The sequence below is a fragment of the Piliocolobus tephrosceles genome, chromosome 21 (assembly GCF_002776525.5).
Source record: "Piliocolobus tephrosceles isolate RC106 chromosome 21, ASM277652v3, whole genome shotgun sequence".
In the NCBI taxonomy this organism is placed as follows: Eukaryota; Metazoa; Chordata; class Mammalia; order Primates; family Cercopithecidae; genus Piliocolobus; species Piliocolobus tephrosceles.
The window spans coordinates 23,524,181-23,543,313 of record NC_045454.1 but is presented as its reverse complement, the minus strand read 5'-3'; the positions used below and the strand labels follow the sequence as shown (position 1 = coordinate 23,543,313).

At 43.6% G+C, this 19,133-nt stretch overlaps 1 protein-coding gene across 2 annotated transcripts in view; it reads left to right on the top strand.

The window, feature by feature from the left end:
* Positions 1-19,133, top strand: part of CHST8 (carbohydrate sulfotransferase 8) — a 153,465-nt gene that overhangs the window by 27,132 nt on the left and 107,200 nt on the right. Inside the window, exon 2 of one of the 2 annotated variants that reach the window (XM_023229098.3) lies at positions 17,422-17,498. The exons of the other annotated variant lie outside the window; for it this stretch is intronic. The gene's annotated coding sequence lies outside the window, so the exon portion shown is untranslated. The remainder of the gene's footprint in view (positions 1-17,421; positions 17,499-19,133) is intronic. 2 annotated transcript variants of the gene reach the window in all.

The window sequence follows — 19,133 nt, the reverse complement described above, 5'->3', positions numbered from 1 at the left end:
TCAAAGGATTCTTCTGCCACTACGCCTGGCTAATTTTTGTAGTTTTAGTAGAGACAGGGTTTCACCATGTTGGCCAGGCTGGTCTCAAACTTGTGAGCTCAATTGATGTGCCTGCCTCGGCCTCCCAAAGTGCTGGGATTATAGGCAGGAGCCACTGCGCCTGGCCTGTCTATCCTTCTGATCACAGCCATCCTAGTGTTTGTGTGCTCATATCTCACTGTGGTTTGGGTTTGCATTTCCCCAATGAGTAATGATGTATCTCATTGGGGATGCATCTTTTCACATGCTTATTTGCTACTTGGATGTCTTTGGAGATGTCAGCTGAAAAAACATATAATTTATAGACTTAGAAAGGAGAACTTTATTTCTTAAGAAGGGGTTCACAACCTATAGGCGGGAAGCGCAGCCTCCACCTGAAAACCAAAAGCCAACACTTCAAGGGAGGGCAGGGTGGAACAGGAATTTATGCTGAACGGGCTGGCCAAGTACACATATTCAGCAAGTTACAGGAAGAGCTATCAACATTCATGGGGTGGGGCTGGACACATACATACTGAACAAACATGCATGTTACATGCGTCCCATGTTTTCCTTGGGTTGCAGACTTTGCATTTAAATGCATTACAATTAGACCCTATAGGTCAAAAGGTGAAGCCAGGACATGAAGGTATTCAGTGCACAGCAGCCTCTGTAAACCAGCCAGAACCAGGCCGTGGTGGGTGGTCTCTTATCAGGAGAAAGTTACCGAAATCAATCTCTTGTCCAATCAAAGCTGTAGTTATGGCTGGTAAATCAGAGGGCTAGGGGGTCAGTTAGTGCCTGGCTGTGGGTGAGCTGCAACTGTTTCAGTATTGTTTATCTCCAAACCAGTGCTTGTTTAGCTGCTAGAGAAAAAGTCCTGTGGCAGTTAGAGCATAGTCTATTTTTTATAAAGTGTAGGGGTGTGTGACTTTATCCTTGCCTGGCATGGCCTTAGGTAACGTTTATCACTTGGTGTCTTACTGCCACAAAGAGTCTGTTCTGTGAGTCTTTTGATCTCTATGTTAACGTTCATGTTGGTCAGTTGTTGTTTCTAAACCACAAAAGGGATGGGAGTCCCACTGTAGTAACTCTTAGGAGAGGAAGTCTAATGGCGGTCAGCAAGGGAGAGGTGTGTGCCCAACCTCCCGGCCCGGCATGGCCAGGAACCCAGTTTTTAAGGTTTCTCTGGGTTCCTCTTGGCCAAGAGGGGGACTGTTTATTCAGTTGGGGAGCTTAGGATTTTCTTTTTAGTTCTCAGAGATGATCTCTTCAGATCCTTGCCCATAACTTAATTGAGTTGTTAAATTTTTTAAATTATCAAGTTGGAAAGATTTTTTTTTTTAACGTATTCTGGATATAAGTTTCTTTTTTTCTTTTCTTTTCTTTTTCTTTTTTTCTTTCTTTCTTTCTTTTTTTTCTTTTTTCTTGAGACACAGTCTCTCACTCTGTAGCCCAGGCTGGAGTGTAGTGATGTGACCTTGGCTCACTGGTACTTTCTCCTCCCAGGTTCAACCGATTCTCGTGCCTCAGCCTCCCAAGTAATTGGGATTACAGGCACCCACCACCTCACCTGGTTAATTTTTTTCTTTTTCCTTTTCTTTTTCTTTTTCTTTTTTTTTTTTTTTTTGAGACAGAGTCTTGCTCTGTCACCCAGGCTGGAGTGCAGTGGTGTGACTTTGGCTCACTGCAACCTTCACCTCCCCGGTTCAAACGATTCTCCTGCCTCAGCCTCCCAAGTAGCTGGTACTATATATGATTTGCAAATATTTTATCTTGTTCTGTGGGTTGCCATATTTTCTTGATGGTATCATTTGCAGTACAAAAGTTTTCAATTTTGATAAAATCCAATTTATCTTATTTTTGTTTCTATTGCTTATGCTTTTGGTATTGTGTCTAAGACAGTCTAGACCCACCTAAGGTCATGAAGATTTTCTCTTTTCTACTGATTTATGCTTTCTATTTAATTTTCATTTCTAGATGAATTGGCAAGTATTTTCCAGACAATGTTAAATAACGGTGGGCTTCCCTTGTTCTATTCCTGACTTTAATATTTCACCATTAATCATGACTGTATCTGTGGGATGAGATCTTTTAAACTCAAAAAAAAAAAGCCTCCTATATTACTAGTATTTATAAATAATTGAGGACTCTTTTTACCCCCAAATGTGTTTAATCTATAGACATAAACGTGGTTTTTTCTCTTTTGATCTATTTATGCAGCAAACAGTATTAATATTTATAATATGGTTAATATTGAGCCATTCTGTAATGCATTTCTGAATTAAATCTTAATTTGTTGGTATACATAATTATTTTATCATATTGCTTGTTCAAGAGCCAATAGGTTTTATCATTTCCTTATGATTCTTTGACTCATGAATTATTTTGGATGCAAACACTTCAAAAGCATTTTTTTCTTTTCTGTTTTTGAAAAAATGAGTTTCTAATTTTATTGCATTTGTGGTGCAATGCAATAAAATTGCAGAGATTGTGGTGTGCATGCTATCGATCATTTAATTTTAGTGGAGAATTCCTTTGTGTCCTGGTTAGTATATGATAATTTTTTTGGCCCATTATTTTGGAAATAAGATGTCTCCTCTAATGGTTGCGTTCAGAATTCTATGTAGATCTGTACCTATATACATTCTTTAGCTCAGTCGTGTATGTTGTTTATAACTTCTGTATTTTTATTTTTATTTTTGTTGCTTAATTTATCAACATCAGAGTGAGATGTGTTAAGATCTCTCAATATGGTTATGAATTTGTTAATTTTCTTTGTAATCTTATCAACTTTGACTGTATTTTTTTGTAAAGCAATGTTATTAGGTGCATATAGGTTCAAGATGATTATGCCTTCCTAGTGAATTATTTCCTTTTTCTTTGTTTAATAACTCCCATCAATCCCAATAAATCCCATCAATGCTTTGTTTTGGACTTAAATTCTATTTTACCATATATTAATATTACAAAACAACTCTGTCTTTGTTATTTTGTCTGGTTTGTCTTTGGTATATCGCTTCACTGTCAACATTTCTGTGCCATCATGTTTTGAAAGTATCTCTCTAGTAAGTTTAATTGGTTTTCTTTCTTTCTTTTTTTTTTTTTTCCCATGGTTACTGGTTTATTTATATTTTTTCTCTCTTTTTTTTTTTTGAGATGGATTCTCACTCTGTCACCCAGGCTGGAGTGCAGTGGCGCGATCTCGGCTCACTTCAACCTCTGCCTCCTGGGTTCAAGCAATTCTCCTGCTTCAGCTTCCCAAGTAGCTGGGACTATAGGCGCCCACCACCACGCCTGGCTAATTTTTGTATTTTTAGTAGAGATGAGGTTTCACCATGTTGGCCAGGCTGATCTCGAACTCCTGACCTCAGGGGATCTGCCCACCTTGGCTTCCCAGAGTGCTGGGATTACAGGCATGAGCCACCGAGCCCAGAGTATATTTTTTCTTTTTTCTGTTTTATTTTGTGTTTCCTATTTAACTTGCTTTTTCATTGTGTCTTTTTAAAATCTATCCTGGATTGATTGTATGCACTTTATTCTTTTTTTAGTCCCTCTACTGGTTTGGAAGTTACACATTCTATTTTTTATTCTCCCAGTGTTTACCTTTATGTTGCTATATGCACACGTGATTTGATTTAACACAGTATGATTTAAACAAAAATGTCTACCTTCCTCCAAAACAACATAATGATCTTGGAACACTTTAATTCTGATCATACTCCCATCCTATATTTTTTGTTGTCTAATTATGGTACCATATTATTTATAAACTCCCCAATTTAAAAAAATAATTATTACTGTTGATTATTTCAACTTACAGCTGTTTACCAATTTCTTTTCTCACTCTTGCTTATTGCATTCTACTCTTTTGTGTGTGTGTGTGTGAGTTCCGTTTTCAACTGCCTCATATAACCCCTTAGTAGCTCTTTCAGGGAAGGCCTATGTAAACTCTCTTGGACTTTGTTCATTTCAGTATTATTTTTCCCTGCATAGTTGAGCTGGGTATAGAATTCTGGGATGATAGTTATTTTCCTTTAGCTCTCTGAAGCCTTATTCATTGTTTTCTGGTCCCCCCTGTTCCTCAAAGAAGATGAGAGTTAGTGTGTCAGTCCTTTGTGTATAATGTCTTTCTCTCTGGTTATTTTTGTGACTTTTCTCTGTTTCATATTCTTCAGCTTTACTGAGTTATATCTAGGTGTATAGTTTTATTTTTCCTACTTGGAAGTTGAGGCACTTATTCACTCTTAGGATTCATGGCTTTCTTAAGTTCTGCAAATTGTTTTAGTCTCATCATCTCTTCAAATAGTTCCTTGACCCTGTTCTCAATATTAGCCTTTGAAATGCAAGTCACATGTTTGAAGGACAGTATAGCATGGTGGTTAAGAACACAGACTCTGGAGATAGTTTCTTGGACTGACTTCTACTCCAACACTTAATAGCTGGGGAAAATTACTTAAATTCTGTTCCTCAGTTTACACATCTATATAATAGAGATAATGATATCACCAAACTCTTAGATCATTGTGAGAATTAAATGAGTTAATGTATATAAGGTGTTTAAAATGGATCCTGGCACATAGTCAGCTCTATGTAAGCCTTGGTGATTAATGTTGTCTTGAGTGTCCTAGAGACTCTGTACTGACACTGACACAGTTGCCTAAAGTCATTAGTGTAAGTGATCCAGAAGGACCCTGCCTTTGTTTTAGTCCCTGGGGATGCATTTCAGCCGGAGTCTATGATTATCAGTTTTATTTTGGACCCTCTCATTCTATTCTCTTCCTTGGAATTCAGATTCATGTTTTTCCATGTTTGCATTCTGGGTGATTATGTTAGATTCACCCCCTGGATCACCATGTCTCCTAGTTTACTAATCTGTTCTGAAATCCTAGCAATTAGTTTTTAATTTCAATCACTATATTTTTCATCTCTTGGAATTCTATGGAGAATGTTGAAATCTACATGCTTGTTTCCTGTTCTTTTATGCCTGTATTATTATTTTTCTCATTTTATAATTTAAAATACAAATGTTAACATAAACAATAGATAAATTAACATAAATCAGGTTTCTCCCACATCTTGGGGTCTGTTCTTTCTGCTTGTCTGTCAGCTTGTGTTTCCTCATGGCGAATCATTTCCTTTGGTAGATTATAATTTCTGTGCAATATTCTAGGGAAGCAAAAATTATCCAAACTAATTTAAGACTGTTGATTTTTAGACAATGGTAGCCCTGTGCTTCCTGGGTTGTGGAGGTGTTGCTTCAGAACATTCCAAAAATTGTTTCTGCTGGGAGCCCCCATGGATGCATCAGTTTGGGACCTATTTTTCTTACTATTTCTAGCTCCATATTGGTCATGTAAATTTGAACTCCACAGCCATGGTTCAGGCTTGGGATTCTTTTCATTCTGGGAGGCTTCCCTCTGCCCCAGGATTTTTTATATTTTCTTTTAGACAGGGGTTGAGTTTTCTAGGCTTCCATTTCAGTGAGGTGTGAGCCCTTCTAGAGCCCTAGCTTTGTGCGATAACTCAGTTCCAGTTCCTCATCTTATGAGGGCCCCGACTGAATCTCCTGTGGGCACCAATGCCCCAGACCCTGACCTCTAGGGTCTGCCATCTGTGTTCAGGACTTCTGGGGTACCTGCTGACAGTTCATTGTTCCGGCTCATGCGTTGGAATATTTCCTTTTCTTAAGCTTAGCTTTGTATCTAATTATTTTTATCAGGTCAGACATGGTGGGTCACTTCTGTAACCCCAGTGCTTTTTGAGGCTGAGGTGGGAGGATCACTTGAGCCCAGGAGTTTGAGACTAGCCTGGACAATGCAGCAAAACCCCTGTCACTGAAAAAATTTAAAAACTGGCCAGGCATGGTAGTGTGCACCTATAGTCCAAGCTACTTGGGAGGCTGAGGGAGGAGGATTCCTTGACACCAACAGTTCCAGGCTGCAGTGAGCTATGACTGCACCTCTGCTTTCCAGCCTCGGCAATAGAGCAATACCCTATCTCTAAAAAAGAAAAAAAAAAAATGATTTTATCTTATATTTTATTCAGCATTGCTATACATTTGGAGTTGAGGGTAGTGATGGTAGGGGCCATGTGAGTCTTCCATGTTTTTTTTTATTTTTTTGAGACAGGGTCTGGCTCTGTTGCCCAGGCTAGAATGCAGTGGTATGATCTCAGCTCACTGCAGCCTCCGCCTCCTGGGTACAAGCAATTCTCATGCCTCAGCCTCCTAAGTAGCTAGGACTACAGGTGCTTGTCACCATTCCTGGCTAATTGTTGCATTTTTTGTAGAGACAGGATTTTGCCATGCTGACCAGGCTGGTCTCGAACTCCTAATCTCAAGAGATCCGCCCGCCTCAGCCTCCCAAAGTGCTAGGATTACAGACATGAGCCACTGCGCCCAGCTGTCCATGTCCTTTTATTTAGGATTTTTGCATCTATAGTGACAAGCAAGATTTAGTCTGTGATTTTATTTTTGTTTCATCTTTGGCAGGTTTTGGTACCAGGGTTATGCGTTATTCATAAAATTAATTAGGAAGTTTTTCTCTTTTCTTTGTACTCTGGAACATTTTAAATAGCTTAGAAAATGTCTGTTCCGTGAAGGTTTCAAACTGTCTGAGGACAGTGCCTTTAGGGGTGGGGAGGACTGTTTTCCACATGTATTTTCCATTCAGCTTCTCTACTTCTTAAATCAGTTTGTATCATTTTGCTTCCCTAGACTATCATACATTTAATCAAGATTTTAAAATTTATTAGCAGAGAATTCTATTTGGTATTCTTGTATTTTAATAAATTTTTTTGCATCTCTACTTATCTCTCTCTCTTTCTCATTTCTTGGTTTTTTTCTCTTTTCCTGGTTAGACTTTACCAGAGATTCGTTGATTTCTTTGGCCTTTTCTTTTCTTTTTTTTTTTTTTTTTGGAGATGGAGTCTCGCTCTGTCACCCAGGCTGGAGTGCAGTGGCCGGATCTCGGCTCACTGCAAACTCCATCTCCCGGGTTTACGCCATTCTCCTGCCTCAGCCTCCCGAGTAGCTGGGACTACAGGCGCCTGCCACCTCGCCCGGCTAATTTTTTTATATTTTTTAGTAGAGACGGGGTTTCACTGTGTTAGCTGGGATGGTCTTGATCTCCTGACCTCGTGATCCGCCTGCCTCGGCCTCCCAAAGTGCTGGGATTACAGGCTTGAGCCACCGCGCCCGGCCTTCTTTGGCCTTTTCTAAGAAACAGCTGTTGAATTTATTTATTCATCCTGCTGTTAAATGTTAAACTCTTTTAAAAATCAGGACTTCCTCCTATTATCTTTAATGACTTGTTAAGGCTTATTTTCTTGTTCTTTTTCTAATTTTTTAAGTTGAACGTCTGTGCAGGTCATGTATTATCTTTCTTCTTTACGAATAAAATATTTAAACTGATGACGCTTCCTCTGAGTACAGTTCTGGCCACATTCCGTAAGTTTTGGTATGCATAAATTGTCATTAGCATAATTTTTCATAGTCTAAAATTGCTAATTTTATTTCCTCCTTGATACAAGAGAGGTATTCAGGAAGGTACTTTATAGCTTTTTATTTTTTCTTTTGTTATTAATTTCTAGTTAGGTAGTAATGGAGCCCATACATTTTTTAAAAACTACTGTATTTTCATAAAATCTAAAATGCTGTTGATTGTAATGGACTCCATTATTTTTTATTCCACCAAAGAAGGCAGAAAAAAAAAAACCCCATTGCTCATTAAACTGTAACATCCCATCAGTTATAAGAAGCATTCTGGTTTCAGAGATGATGTGAAAAAATAAAGTACATCTTAGAATGTGTGAAATAGGGAGATTATTTGTCCATCAGTCTGAGAGCATCCTGCTCAGAGAATGTGATCTGTATTGTAATAGTTCCCTGAAATACATTGTAACTTGGTATTTGATATGTGGTCAGTTTCATTTTTTTGATTTTTGTTTTGTTTTTTGAGACAGGGCTTTGCTCTGTCACCCAGCAGGCTGGAATGCAGTGGCGCAATTATGGCTCACTGCAGCCTTGAAATCCAGGGCTCAGGTGATCCTCCCACCTCAGCCTCCCAAATAGCTGGGACCACAAATACAAAATTTAACCAGGTGTGGCAGTGTGCACCTGTGATCCCAGCTACTTGGGAAGCCGAGGCAGGAGAATCACTTGAACTAGGGAGGCGGAGGATGCAGTGAGCCAAGATCACGCCACTACACTCCATCCTGGGTGACAGAGTGAAATACTGTCCCCAAAAAACCCATATTTACAGTAGATAGTTAATTAAATTTACTGATAAATTATACCAATGTTCATGTATTTTAAATCTCACTCCTTCTCTGTGAGTTCATTTTTCTTCTTGCCAAAATGTATCCTTTAAAATTCAATTTCAGGGCAAGACCTCTTAGTTTTGGATGTCTGAAAATGTCTTTATTTTGCCCTCATTCCTGAATAATTGAGTAGGATGACCTTTATTTTCCCGTAGCACTTTATAAAAATATTGTATTACTGCATTGTCTCCTGGGCATCTCTTGATGCCAAAATGTTTACAGCTGTTCTAACTGTTGGTAGGTGTCTCTTTTCTTCCTGTAAACTTTGAGGTTTTTCTCTTTGATATTCTGGAGTTTTACCAAGATTTTGAATTTATTTTTACCCCTTAGCACTTTGTGTACATTTTTCTGGAACGTTCTCAGCCATTATCCCGTCAATTTATTACTTTTTCTACCAGAACCCTGTTCTCTTCTTCTAGGACCCCATATTAGATGAATGGGGTGCTTCTTTTTAACAACTGCCTCGGATTCCAGAGTGTGGATTTATTCGTTTAAGCATTTATTATTTTTAATAGTTTGTTTAACTGTTCTCCTTCTAATGAAAATTTATAATTTTCTACTAAAAACAATGCTGTAGCCAACATTTTTATTTCTCTCTTTTTGCTAGATTCTGTTTTTATTGCATCATGGTTAGGTAATTACTTCTTTTTTTTTCTTTCTTTTTTTTTTTTTTTTTGAGACAGAGTCTCGCTCCTGTTGCCCAGGCTGGAGTGCAGTGGCACAGTCTCAACTCACTGCAGCCTCCGCCTCTCAGGTTCAAGCGATTCTCCTGCCTCAGCCTCCCAAGTACCTGGGATTACAGGCGCACACCACCACGCCTGGCTAATTTTTGTATTTTTAGTAGAGATGGGGTTTCACTGTGTTGACCAGGCTGATCTCGAACTCCTAACCTCAGGTGATCCACCCCACTTAGCCTCCCAAAGTGCTAGGATTACAGGTATGAGCCACCGTGACCAGCCAGGTAATGACTTCTGTTGAGATTTTTATCCTGTAGTCCAGTATAAGCCCATTTTGCTAAATAATCTGTAAGTAAACTATATTCTGTTTGCTGAGCACAAAAATGTGAAAGGGAGTGCCAGATTGTATCTGTTGAAGCCTTAATAATCTCAATTTTGTTTGCACAATTTGTTCATTTAAAAAGTGTTAAGGCTCACACCTGTAATCCCTTTGGGAGGCCGAGGTGGGAGGACTGCTTGAGCCCAGGAGTTGGAGAGATCTTGTCTCTACAAAAAATAAAAGAAAATAGCCAGGAAAGGTGTCATGTACCTGAAATCCCAGCTACTCAAGAGGCTAAGGTGGGAGGATCACCTGAGCCCACGGAGGTGGAGGCTGCAGTGAGCCGTGATCGCACCCCTGCAGTCCAGCCTGAGTGACAGAGCAAGACCCTGTTTAAAAATAAAAATAAAGAGTGTTAAAAACTGTATGTGTTGGGATTTATCAAGTCCCCTTCATTGCCCTAATCATTTGTTTGGTAGACTTGGAAGCTATGTTGTGAGACGTACAGGTGCCTGTTCATGGCAGTCACTCCACGGGGCTGATCCCTGGCATCCTCCTGAAGCTTTTGGGGACCTCAGAGTTGGGCCCTGGGCTCCGCCAGGCTTCCTGGCCCCTGAGGGGCTGCCCGGCCTTCCTCACATGCTGTCCGTGGTGGCCTGCAGGGCTCCTTGCTGTGTCTGACCAGCTTTCCTCTGTGGATACGGGCCCCACCCCTCACCCCATTTTCATATCTCTTTGCTCTTTTTGGTGGAAACTGGGGAGGGAAAGCAATTCAACCAGTGATGCTAGTTGCCATTTGTACCGTTTCTTAGATCCCCTGTACAGCTGCTCTTTTAGGCATGGAAGTTCTTTTCCTGACGACTCAGCTTCACCTCCTTTCTTAGCTCCAGCCTCATGCTTACTGGAGGTGAATGCTGGCCATTCCTACGCCGCTCTTGGAAGGAAGGAATGTTTCCAGCCCCTTTGATGCCCTTCATAGGGGGCAGAGAGCTGGGTGGTGCTCGTGAGGTAGGAGATGAGGAGGACTCGTTTTTGGTCACAACCCTGCTGACCAAAACAGGATCTGGTCCAGACAGGATGAAGTGAAGAAACTGGTAGAAACCAGCAGATGGTGACAAAAGTAGTCCCTGGCTGCCCTCATTGCTCATTAGCATAAGACACACTTGCCAGTGCCATGACAGTTTATGAATACCATGGCAATGACCCGGAAGTTGCTGCCCCTTTCACATCAGCAACCCGGAGGTTACTGCCCCTTTCCTGCAAAGTTCTAAATAACCCACCCTTTGATTTGCATTAACCTGCCTCCTTTCAATTTCAGTTTGCATGCAATTAAAAGTGGGTATAAATGCGTATAAATATGGTTGCCAACAGCCAATGCCTTGGGTGCACTGCCTGTGAGTTAGCCCTGCTTCACAAGGAGCCATACTGTTCAATAAAAGATTGCTGTCTAACACCACCTGTTTACCTTTAAATTCTTTTCAAGGGTGTGTGAAGCCAAAGACCCTCCCAGGCTAAGCCCCAGTTTTGGGGCCCACCTGTCCTGCATCACTAGCAGCCTGGCCTGTGTGTTTGGTGGCCTGGGGTTGGGGCTTGGGTTCTGGAGGGAGACTTCTTATGCCCCCTCTTGTCTGCAAGGCACAGGGACTTGGTCCACTGGCTGGCTGACTGGTTGACATGCCCAGCACTGGATTGCACTGGATTGGGTTGAGCCCAGGAGTTCAGGAGACCCTGTCTCTACAAAAATAAAGCAAAATAAATGAGCTGGATGTGGTGTTATGCACCTGTAGTCTCACTTTCCAAAGTGACCTGTGGACAAGGGATCCCCTTTCTTGGGAAGAAGGAGAGCAGGTTACGAATGCTCAGATGTTTGTGTGCATTGAGACTGGACTTGGCAACACCTGCACCTTGGAATATTCTGGGCAGTTAAACATCACTGTGTTATCTCATTCAGTTCTCACAACAAAGCCCTGAACTGAGGTTCAGCTCATGGGTGCAACCCAGTGGGATTTTCACCTGAGTCCTCTGTCCCTGGTCCCTTGTGGAGGTCACCTTTATGGAGGTAACTTCTGGAAGTGAAGCTCCCCACCCACAGAGCCCCTCTGTCTTTCCCCAGGGAGGGTCCATGGAACCCTTTGCACAGTGGGTGGTCCAGCCCCCCATGGCTGGGCCATCAGGAAAGAGATGATGCCCGCTGCCTCCCCACATTCTGCCCTGTAAGCTGCTCAGTTCCTGCCCCCACCGCACGGGGGAACCTTGCTCCTTTGGCTTCCCCTGAATGGGCAGAGTGGATGGGCAGAGGAGCTGCCTCTCACCTGTTCTTCACCAGCAGCCCAAGAGGTCTTTTTAAAAGGACAATTTCAGCCACGCACGGTGACTCATGCCTTTAATCCCAGCACTTTGGGAGGCTGGGGTGGGCGGATCACTTGAGGCCAGGAGTTCAAGACCACCCTGGGCAACATAGGGAAATTTCATCTCTACAAAAAACAAAAAAGAAAAAAAAAATAGGCGGGTATGGTGGTGTGTGCCTGTAGTCCAGGTTACTCAGGAGACTGAGGCAGGAGGATCACTTGAGCCCAGGTGTTTGAGGCTGCAGTGAGATAGGATCGTACCACTGCACTCCAGCCTGGACAACAGAGTGAGACCCTGTCTCAAAAATAAATAAAAAGACAATTTCTGTTTTTCTCTTATTTATTTATTTATTTTTGAGACAGAGTCTCACTGTGTCACCCAGGCTGGAGTGCAGTGGGATGACCTCGGCTCACTGCAGCCTCGACCTCCTGGGCTCAGGGAATTCTCTCAAATCAGCCCCCAGTAGCTGGGGCTAAGACGCGTACCACCACGCCTGGCTCTTTTTTGTATTTTTCGTAGAGATAGTGTTTCACTACGTTGCCTAGGCTGGTCTCAAACTCCTGGACTCAAACGATCTGGCAGTCTTGGCCTCCCAAAGTGCTGAGATTACAGGTGTGAGCCACTGCACCCAGCTTGAAAGGACAATTTATACATCACCCCCCACCCAGCTACATCCTTGCCTGGAAGTGCCCTCTCCTACCTACTGCCTTTCCACTCTAGGTCTCATCTTTGCTTGTCCTAGCACAGGGGCCTTCCATGGCACAGACCAGGGCAATGCTGTGGTCCCTGGCTCAGGGACTGTCTTTGCTCCACTGGGAATGCTGTGAGGGGAGCCTGGAGTCCCAGCGGTACCCATTGACCAGTGCATAGTGGGTGCTCAGGGAGGGTTCCTGGAACAGGAACAGGAGGTAAAGGTGGAGGGGCAGGAGGGAGGAGATAGTGAAGGGAGGAGGGGAAGAGGAGGTGAGGAGAAGGTGACGGGGAGGATTGTTCCTGAGCCCAGCTCTGGGTTCTGCCTGTTCCCGAACGCCAACCTTTGCTGCACTGCTCCCAGCGGGTGCCAACTCAGAATGCCTGTTTAAGTCACTCCACAAAGCTCGGCTTCTCAATCTGTTTTATATTTGCAAGGGCCAGATCCACATTCCTTTTTTAAAAGTCAAGCTTCTGAGACAGTCGTTTATATTCACAGTGATTCTCCTTTCAAAGACTTCTTTGCATGGGGCGTATGGAGTCATGGATCTCAGGGACGCTGCCAGGAAAGGCTCAGGGTCACACAAAGACCCCGTGATGGTGTCTTTGTTGTAGAGGAAGACCAAGGGACTCTCCTATATACCAGAGTGGAGGTATCTTCAAACGGATGGGATGTGTGGCCGGAGCCCGCCGTCCATCCACTGAAAGTCACTTTCTTAAGTGGCCCGTGGACAAAGGATCCTTCTTCCTGGGAAGAACAGCTGGTTATGGATGCTTCAGATGTTTATGTGCATGGAGACTGGACTTTGCAGCACCCACACTTTGGAATATTCTGGACGTTAAAAACCATCAGGTGGCTCACACCTATAATCCCAGCACTTTGGTAGGCCAAGGCAAGAGGATCACTTGAGCCCAGGAATTCGAGACGAGCCCAGGCGACATAGCAAGACCCTGTCTCTACAAAAAACTTAAAAATTATTTGGGCCTAGTGATTCGTGCCTGTGGTCCCAGCTACTCAGGGGGCTGAGGTGGGAGCATCACCTGAGCCTAGGAAGTCAAGGCTGGAGTGAGCTGTGATGGCACCACTGCCTCTAGCCTGGATGACATGGTGAGACCCTATACCCCAAAAGTGTTTAAAAAGCACGAGGGACCAGGTGCAGTGGCTCATGCCCGTAATCCCAGCACTTTGGGAGGCAGAGGCAGGCAGATCACTTGAGGTCAGGAGTTCGAGACCATCCTGGCCAACATGGTGAAACTCTGTCACTATAAAAATATAAAAATTAGCAGGACATGGTGGCAGGTGCCTGTAATCCCAGCTACTTGGGAGGCTGAGGTAGGAGAATCTCTTGAACTCAGGAGGTGGAGTTTGCAGTGAGCCGAGATTCCGCCACCGCACTCCAGCCTGGGTGAGAGAGTAAGACTCCATCTCAAAAACAAACAAACAAATAAATAAATAAAATAAAAAGCATGAGGTAGGTTCATATGCACTGCTGGGAAAGATGTCTGAACAGTGTTATTAAGTGAAAAAAGGCAAACTGTAGCACAATATGTACATATATACACCATTTGTGGCTAAAACACACACACACACAAAGCCACACTGTCGGTCCTCTACATATTTGTAAGTTCATATCTAGAAGTCTGAAGGGAATTACGCCAATGATTGCAGTTCAGAGTGGACTGGATTGGGGTGACTGTCAAAGGAATCTTCACTTCCACTGTATTGTTTGAAGTTTTTTCCTGTGAGAACGCATTCCTGTGTAATTTAAAGAGATATATGGATTTAGAATTGGGAATCTATATGGTTTACCCTGAGCTTCTGGGATTTTCATTTTTTATTTCTTTGAGTGATTATGTTAAGTGGCTTACCCAAAAAAGTTCACTGGACATCTCAAAAGGTTATTTGACAGAAGATTTTTAAAAAATTATACTGCCATTTATGCATGGACTTAAATATCTCAAATTGTTTTCTCAAATTGGTTGGGAATATATTTGCTTTTTCTCCCCTTTATCTTGCCCCATCCGGTTACCACCCAGCTTCCGGTTACCACCGATCTTGTCTCTGTCTTCATGAGATCCAATTTTATGGTTTCCACATATGAGTGAGAACATACGATATTTATCTTTCTATGCTTGGCTTATTTCACTGGACATAATGGTCTCCAGTTCCATCCATGTTGCTGCAAATAACAAGATTTCATGCTTTTTAATGGCTGAATACTATTCCATTGTGTGTATGTACCATATTTTCTTTATTCATTTATCCACTGATGGGCACTTAGGTTGATTCATATCTTGGCTATTGTGACTAGTGCCGCAATAAACGTGGGAGTGTAGATATCTTTGTGATACGCTGGTTTCCTTTCTTTTGGATATACACCCAGGAGTGGATCATATGGTAGTTCTATTTTTAGTTTTTTGTGGAATCTCCATACTGTTCTTCATAGTGGCTGTACTAATTTACATCCTCACCAACAGTGTACAAGAGTTCCCCTTTCTCCATATCCTTACTAGCATCTGTTATGCCAGACAGACTATTTATAAGTGAATTATATTTGTAGTTTAGGCCAGAGGTCAGCAGACTTTCTCGTAAACGACCACGGAGTAAATATTCTAGGCTTCATGGACCAAAAGGTCACTGTGGAAATCACTCAGTTGCCATCATAACGTGAAGGCACCCACAGATGACACAGAACAGGCGTGGCTGTGTTCCAATAAAACTTTATTTCCAGGAACAGGTGGCTGGCGGGTTTGGTCCACGGGCTACAGTTTGCCGAACACTGGTTTAATGGATTGTAAGACACAGATGGGTATGGAAATGGAGAAAGATGGCAAATGGAAATGTGTTGGACATTTAATCAGAATTAGCATGTTGAAAGGATTGTTTGAGTATCTTCAAAACTGAAAAAAAAAAAAAAAGCTTTTCTCAAGTACAATCCTGTAGCCTCTTCCCGCTGGACTAGGGTGAGGCTGGGGCCACAGAACCCAGGAGCAGGGTCCCCCAAGGACCACTTCCTCTGTGACTCCTGATGGGTGGAGGGTGGATGGGATGGGCAGGCCTTCCTCAAGCCTGAGCTTGCACATGGTCCACACTCAGTGGGCATCTGGGAAAGTGATCAGGACCCCAGTGGCCCACCCAGCTCTGGGCAGGCAGCAGACAAGGTCATACTGGGGTGGACAAATGACAAAATGACATCCTCAGGTTTGGGAGGGGACAGGTGGCGTCCCTGCAGCTGGAGGCCAAAAGGCAGGCCTCTGGCTCCGGGACGGGGTGTCAGAAGCTGCTGTGCCCCACATAGCTTTCTCGTGGATCATGTCTGCGCAGGTGCCTTGGGGCCTAAGAAAGAAGCAACGTTGGCTGCACAACAGGAAGGGCCCATTAGTGCCCGTCGATGTAGACCACGCTAATTAGTCACGTGGCTGGAGATGGAGCAGTCATACCTGGAACTTAGCCCTTCATGCCCCACAGGACTGTGAAAGTCAGGGGGTACCCATAGGGAAGATGCATTTTCTCCTCTCCTCCATGCCCATGGAAGCCCTCCAGGCTGCGTGTGTGTGTGTGTGTGTGTGTGTGTGTGTGTGTGTACATGTGTGTGGACCCTGCAAATAGATGTGGCAGAGAAACAGTCACTAGCAGATGAGGACTCTGCTGTCTCCTCCTCCCAGCCTCACGGGGAGAATTCTGTCTGCCTCGCATTTCTAGAGTCAGGGTGATGACAAAAAGGAGGCAGAGCTCACGGGTCCAGGAAGAGGGGACAGGGTAACGCAGAGACCAGCAGAGTTACACTGCAGAGAAGAGAAGGGACCAGAAGGTGGAAGGGTCTGGGGAAGGTGGCTGATGGAGCCCAGAGGCTGGGCATCAGGGAAGAGAGTGCCGGGAGAGGTTGGAGAGTGGGAGGAGGGGGCATAGATGGCATGACCAGTGGAATTCCTCTTGTTATCTTAGTGGGATTTGAAGATAGACTTAATTAGAGAGTGGTGTTTAGGTGGTATTTTTGTTTTTCTTTCTTTCTTTTTTGAGATAGAGTCTTGCTGTGTCACCCAGGCTGGAGTGCAGTGGTGTGATCTCTGCTCACTGCAGTGTCCGCCTCCCGAGTTCAAGCAATTCTCCCGTCTCAGTCTCCTGCGTAGCTGGGACTACAGGCACACACCACCACGTCTGGCTAGTTTTTGTATTTTTAGTAAAGACAGGTTTCATTACGTTGCCCAGGCTGATCTTGAACTCCTGCCTCTGCCTCCCAAAGTGCTAGGATTACAGTTAGGTGGTATTTTTCTGAAAGGGACCCCAGGGATGCCAAAGCCAGCCTGGGGGCCAGCCCCTGTGTGATCACAGGTGTGTGTGTGCATCTAGTACCCATGAGAAGGCACCTAGGTTTGCACATAGTGAGGCTGCAGCCGGCATCACCCCACCTTGAAAAACGGGGTTTGTAGACGGAGGGTGAAGGGCGCATTCATCCCCTTTGCCTGTGTCCTGGCCAACGGTGGTCAGCCACAAGTGGATATTGCCCAGAGACCCTTTCCTTGGGTCTAGGTCTGGCTGTGGGAAGGGAAGTGGGAGAAATAACGTAGGAGAAAGCCTTCCTGCAGCCCCAAACGGAATTTCCTCCCCTGCTTGAAGTCAGATCCAATTCACACCCTCGCGCAGCCCGACGGCTGGCACTGGTTCTGTTTGATAACATCGCAGCAAACGGCCACCTTGTCTCTATTTTGGTTCTTGCTTTGCCACTTCTCTCTGCACCTTTCAAGAAGTGTTCCTTCCTTCTGGAAGGCTGGGGTGGCAAGCTCCCCCAGCTCCTTCCCATTTTGGTAAATTAAGGAACAAACGGTGCCAAATTGTTCTTGTCTGTTTTGCGAGATGATTCGTAACTGGCTTGTTTTCTTTTCCTCCATTGAGCGAATGCATTAAAACTAAAATTAAATCATTACCCGCAGCACAGACGACGCACCCCCTCATAATTACATCCTCTTAATGGGCATTTGAGAGCCCAGCTCATTTTAATGCTTGCTGGAAAACGTCTCAGACATATTTATTTATTTATTTTTTAGGTTTAAAGGTCAACAAGAATATCTTACCTTAATTTGACAAGTACACAAGAAATAATGCAAGACTCATTTATGTTCAGGTAATGCACAAAGAAATCTATAAATCAAGCTGAGGGAATATTAGATGATGCCATATCGGAACCCTCTGCCTTCATTCTCAGAAGAATCGATACCACAAAGAAAGCGCCGAAGACATAGTGATTTATGCCCTTGTGTCGGGGGAAAAATATCAGCCGTTTTTACAGTCACTTCATATCCTAAAACAACAGGGCCTGAGGAAAAGAATGAGAGTGGGCCTAACCCCGAATGAATGAGTCAGACAGCACATCTGACACTCGGTTGCGATTGTCTCTGCTGGAGAAAGAATGGTCCCAAGGTCCTTTCATCCCCATGACTCTGCCCCTTCTGCTATGGTATTTATTTGAGAGGCTGCCAGGAATGTTGAGATGGTGTGGAAGGGAATTAACTAAATTGCATCTATGTGATTGTTGCCAGGGGGTGGAGGCTTGTATAGCTTGGGGACCCTGGGTTTTCCATGCCGTGCACACTGCCTAACACTCTGCCCTCCTTGGGAGAACCTTCATTGGCCTTCATCATGGAGCTGGGGGAACGTACAACCTCCGCCATATTGGATATTGGGCTTGTCCAGAGATGTCTCAAATGGGAAGAGGTGTCTGGGCTTTGTGAGGGGGGAAAGATAGCCTCTGAGCAATTAGCGTTTGGAAAAATAGTGGAATCATCTTACCACCTACGGCAGGAGTGGTTGTGGAGAGCAGAAAGTTCTCCAGGGAGGTGGAGGGGAGGAAGAACAGATCACGTAACCCTCTGGCAACTATATGAGAATCTCTGGGGAGGGAAAGGAAGATTTGTAAGACTTGAATATTGAATAATTTGAGAGACTTTTTTGTGGGGTACTTCAAAATACAAAGTTATATTTTTGTAATCAAATGATAAAAATTAAGGCTTTTCATCTTTTTCCTGGTGGGTAGAGCTCTGCAGAATTTTGAATAAAAGAGATTTGGAGATTCTGAAATTTTGCTCCGTGACACTCGTGTTAGGACATACAGACTCTCGTGTGTGTGTGTTGCCATTTATACTGTGGTTCCCATCACGGGTCAGAAACAAGCATTTTCTGTTTGAACATGAGGATATGTTTAGAGGAGGAAAGTTTGATTTTTGTATTTATAACAGAGTAGCACAAAAATGGGTCCATGAGCCTCAGGAAACGTATTTGTGTTGCATCCTTAGTTTTATCCTTTCCTAGAGTTGAAGTTGGTTCTAATACTATGAGAGTGAAATCAAAGGGCCCTCCCACCAAGCCGAGTCGTTCCCATCAGCCACAGGCACCAGTGCACGGCGCTCATGACCTTTTGTGCTAAACAAATACACAGACACGCAGATGTATTCCTGCTTCTTGGAGCCCAGGTGTGGATGGATGCCTGACCTGCTCCATCACCCTTTGGCTGCTGGCCGCAGAGTTTACATTGTCACAGAGTTCACATTGCCGTCTGCAAATCAAACGTGAGCATTAGGACTCTCGTTTTCATTTTCTTTGTCCCGTTTGGGGGTAGCTAAAGATGATGGATTTATGTCTATTGCAAAGATGGCGGTGTGCACCTTCCTGGAGGTGCTGGCAAATTCCAGGCAGTGATGCCAAACCACTCTCGTGCCTTAAATAATGTTGGATCGAGATCATGTGAAATTTATTCTAAAAC